Here is a 5,475-nt window from a genome sequence, read left to right as displayed (position 1 = left end):
AAATCAACATGTTGTATACCTTAAACTTAAACAATGTTATAGGTCAATTATATCTCAAAAAAGCCAAGGAGAAAACATTTTAAATAAGTTTTTTCAAAAAAGAAAAGAATACAAGGCACATAGCTGTTCCTGATCACAGCAGTTTTGAAATCAGAGTGGGAATAATTTCGTCCTCAGAGATCCTTCTATAGGGGTAAGAAATATGTTCCCTATTTGTCCCTGGTCTTACTACTATAATCTACTGTGCTCTGTGGCTCTCACCTTTACAATTTTGTGTATCTTTCCAGTTCCTTTTTTGTCTTGATCACATCTATAAAGGGTACTGCAGTGCTTCTTGCCTGTATAATGTTGGAGGCTCAAAGGTTACTTTAAGTCTAGAATAGGCTCAGCCATTTTAATATAAGATAGAGGATTTTTTTTTTTTGGCTATATACATTCTATCAAAACTTAGCTTTTTTTTAAACTTAGTTTTTTAATTGTGTGATTCAATGTACCTCAATTTGTTAAAAGACAAATCCACATTTCTTTTTGAAACTTGCTGCTTTCTCACCAGACTTAATTTTAAGTACTTTGTGCTCATCAACCATCTGTAGAAGAGTTATGCCCTTAGTCTGTTTTCCTGAGCCATTTACTACACATGAAAGCGTTTACTTTAAGTTGTCCTTATCAGTGAAGGGGTTTTAACAAAGGGCAAAATACCTGTCTTTCAAAGCAATTCTCAATTTTGGACATAAGAAAGAATTGCATTTTTCAATGACCCAGAAAAAAGCAAAAACAAAAAAAATTTAAATAGTAAATAATAAAAAAAGAAAAAAGAAATAGGGAAACAAATCACATATATTTTTAAGTCATTTCCTTTGTAGACCATGCCAAAATTCTTTCTTCATTTTAGGGTTAAGCATAGACTTGCTCTTCTTTTTGCAGGTGATTTTAGACCAACCTTAAGCCAATTGCTAGCTCTTCTCTCCTCTTTCCTGCAGTTTTTTAAAGCCTGTCTTTTAATGCCACAAAGCCTTGCAGGAGGGCAGGAAGATGAGAGATTACTCACTGAGATTTGATCTTTCTTTTTTTCTCTTTTTTTATTTTTAGTTTTTTTTGAAATTTGGGCATTCTCTGACTTCAAGCTATTTTAAGTGATTTTTGTGTAGTTTTATTTTTTTCTTACCATGCTGTGTTATTTGGGAATGAAATTTGTAATACAGGGAACTAGGCAGCTAGAATTGTCTTCAGCTACCCTACTACTACATTTAAATCTGTAAGTGCATATATATTATTTTATCAAATCTAAAAATCAATCAAATGTAAGGGGCACCATTATTCTATGCACCACTGAGAAATAAAACATGTTTTCAATTAAAATACAACATGACATGAAGCCCAGTTTTAGTGATGTCAAAATTGGGGAAGGGGGAGGTATGTCTTAGAACAATGAACTACTATATATACATTTTAGAAGTATATATTAATAAAATTTTATGGTAGTATGTCAAAAATTCATTTCTTACATATTGCCAAAACCAAGACCTAAAAGTCATGTTGTTTCTGTTTTCTGAGTATTATTTCTCTGTATCCCATTTGAGTTTCAATACCACAAGAAAAACCAAACATGTGATAGGAATATTGGAAATGCCAGCATCATTGAGACCTCCAGGGTGAGGGGTGAAGACTGAGCTCTATAAACACTCTCAAACAATGAGACTGGGGATCTTCTGGGTTGGGGACATATCCACCTTCTGGGAAGATGGTGTACCCCAAATCCATGAAGACAAAGGCTCCTGCATTCAAGACCCTTCCAGAGGCCACCCTAAGTGCCTCTCACCTAACTATTCATTTGTATCCTGTGTAATAAGTAAATATTAAGTAAAGTTCTTTCTTGGGTTCTGTGAGTCATTATAGCTAATTATCAAATCTCAGTGGGGACTGTGGGAAACTCCAAATTTGTAGTCAGCCAGACAGAAGTTTGGGTAGCTTAGGCACACCATATGTAGCTGGTATCTGAAGTTAAGGGCAGTCTTGTGAGGTTTGATGCTAATTCCAGATAGACACTGTCTAAAGTGAATTAAATTTTAAGACCCTGATGTCCAAGAATTTGAGAATTGGTGTAGAAAGACACCACATATTTGGTGTCAGAAAGAACCTCAGAAGACTATAAAAAGAAAAGTGTCTTTTGAATCCTCCAGAAGTATCCATAAAGTGAGGAGACACACCCTTCTCCTTTCCTCTTTTCTGATGCCAGGAAAGTAAACGTAATGTTTGGAGTTCCAGAAGTCATTCTGTACCCTGTCCATTCCTATGGAAGTTACATACTACAGACTCACAGGATGAAAGGAACCTGGTATATAAACTACAAGCTGCCATACTAGTACTAGCTGGACTGCCTATTCCCACATTCTACATGAGATGGAAAAAACTTTCTATCCTGCTTAAGCCAATATTGGTACAGATTTGTGTGAAACACAGAGCCAAATCTAAAACCAAATGATACAACAAACCCTGGAATGAAAGAATATGGGATTTTTTTTACTACCCATGTTATGCTCCAAGTATTCAGTCTAGATAAAATTCCATGAACAAATTCAAGTTAGAAGAAAACAAGAGTACACATAGAATCTGCCTGAAATACTAGAGTGTGCTTTTTTTTTTAATTTGTTTTTGGTTTGGTTGGTTTTTGTTTCTTGGGGCACTTCACTGGCTCAGTCAGCAGAGCATGTGACTCTTGATCTTGGGGTCATGAGTTCAAGCCCCATGTTGGGTGTAGAGCTTACTTAAAAAAAATTTTTTTAATTAAGGTATTTGTTCCTTAATATACTGACCCATTATTTCCATTTCTCCATTGTATTCTATCAGCCCAAGAGTCCCTATAGCCCAACTCTTTCTTGGTCTTCAATTTTCTGATACAAAAGTTAGGAGAACAAAACTAGCAGCATAAAAGAATCATTGAAAAGCACAGACTCATGCATTTTCAATAGCTCATCCCCTAAACATCTTTTCTGAAGTAAATACTCAGTGAGACTCAGGAACTTAAATAAATTTATCAATATTAATAAACTATAATTAGCACAGATTGAGTGATGCCATGTGCTGTGCACTGCACTTAATTATTTATTTTCATTTTCTCATTTAATTCTCAAAACAACCTGGTGAAATGGGAGATATTATTATCTCCAGACAGAAAGAAAGAAAATGAGCTACAGAAAAAAGACGAATGAAGACATTTGTCCACATGACACAGCTAATGAGTCTTACTACTGTCAGGCTCTCTGCTCAGTGGGGAGTCTGCTTCTCTCCCCCCTCCCTGCTCGCTCTCTCTCTCTCTGAAATAAATAAATAAATCTTAAATTTAAAAAAAAAAGTCTTATGGGGTGCCTGGGTGGCTCAGCCGTTAAGTGTCTGCCTTCGGCTCAGGTCATGGTCCCAGGGTTCTGGGATTGAGTCCCACACTGGGCTCCCTGCCCGGCAGGAAGCCTGCTTCTCCCTCTCCCACTCCCCCTGCTTGTGTTCCTGCTCTCACTAACTCTCTCTCTGTCAAAGAAATAAATAAAATCTTAAAAAAAAAAAAATCTTAGTACCTGGCTTTGAATTCCAGGCAACTTGCCTCAAGACCACTATATAACCCCTACACTACACTGCCTCCCTAATGGGGCTAAAGACCATATCATATGTTTCTAACCACTTATACTCAGGAGTTCTAGGGTTTTTTTGGACACCTTCATTCTCTGAACAAATCTTTTCTCAAAATACGGTCCATAGAGCAGTGGTGGTTCCAAGGGTCAAGCAGTCCTCACGCAATTTATTTCAGAGTCAAAAGCATGGAACAATGTTGTTCACATTCATTTAATTACTTTCACAATGTGCATAAAAGATGGCCATAACCTATTTGACATTTTTGTCATTGAGAGTTAGTATAATTGTACTGCCCTTGAAACCAGCCTGGTCTTAGTGACTTATTTCATCAACAGAATGTAAAATTGACTATCTGGGACCTTTAAGTCTGTGTTACTAAAAGTCTTAAAAGATCCACCTGTATTTCTTGAGACAGTCACTCTTGGATCCCTAAACCACTGTATTAGAGACCCACCTACCCTGTTTTACACACCACAAGGAAAGACATTATGACTACCTGGAAAGTAAGGAGGTCCCAGCTGATCTCAATTTTCTAGTCACTCCCACTAAAGTACCAGGCATATCAGTAAAACATTTTGGAGTCCCCAGCCCAGCCATCAACCCTGAATGCCAGGGCATAAACCCAGTCAGTGCCATGGGAAGCAGAAAAATCAACCAGCCAAACTCTGCTCAAATTCTGACTCACAGAACTGTGAGATGTAGTTTGAGGTTGTCTTAAGGCACTGAGTTTTGGGATAGTTTGTTACACAGCACTAGATATCCAGAACAATAAAATTAATAACGATTTTTACAAAATCCCTGTGAGATTCTTACCAGTCATTAAGTCTGTAAAGGTCACAGAAGGGCTTCAAAGACAGCAGTGGTCAGTTTATTTTGGCTGATATTTGTTGACAGCATGCAGTCAGTCAGTCTGAACCAAGACATTCACATTTCTCTGTAATTGTTTTCAGTTGTTATATTTATTCTTCTGTTGGTGCTGTAGTCCATCATTATGCCACCAATTCCCCCAAATAGAACAATGGCTCTAATATCATGCATGGGTGAATAAATTTAAGTTTGAAAACTATAACATAAAAAGTACAACCCATAAGAATACCATAAACATAGCTGAACTTGACTTCAGAAAGACCACAGAAAGTGAATCTGTACATGCTCAATCAAGTGAATCTGTAAGTATGAGGATTTAGCATAAACAGTCCAAACAGCAGAGTGGGAATACAAAGTACAATGATAATTATCTAAAAATTGGGTTTTCCTGGACTGATGATTCATTCCTCTGTGCACTGTCTGTATTAAAATAGCAAAGAGTGACATGTAGCCATTTTAGCCATTTTCAAGCAAAGCACAACAACCTTTCCAGCAAATAAATTAACTTTGTCCAGAACAAGGACTAAATGATTGTACTGGTTATGGTCCTTGGTTTAAAGCAACTGAAACAGACTCTAATATAATAAGCAAATGGGGTTTTTTTGAAAGACAATTAAGAACTTAGTAAAGAATCAGCACGAGCCTGAGGAACAAGACTTGAAAAGGGTAGAAACAAAAATATCCCTGAGGATTCTGCATTAGATGCTAAGGCAAGAACAACACTCTCCTTTCCTGAGTAGGAGACCTAGGGAGAAAATTATCAAACTTATTACTAAAAAAGCTGTGTTGGAGATTGTGATTTTAGACAAGCAGTCTTCCCAAATTAGACTTATCACCTCTCTTACTCCAAAGCTGTACAATCAAAGATCTCCCTAGACAAAGGCAAGGCCATTCCTATGAGGCAGGAGCAGAGCTGAGGGCACCCCTCCTGAGAAGAACCCTAAGCAGGGCTGATGTAAGCATACCCACTTCCTTCTTCAAACT

Source organism: Neomonachus schauinslandi, chromosome 10 (genome assembly GCF_002201575.2).
Source record: "Neomonachus schauinslandi chromosome 10, ASM220157v2, whole genome shotgun sequence".
Taxonomy (NCBI): Eukaryota; Metazoa; Chordata; class Mammalia; order Carnivora; family Phocidae; genus Neomonachus; species Neomonachus schauinslandi.
Note: the sequence above shows the minus strand (reverse complement) of the source record.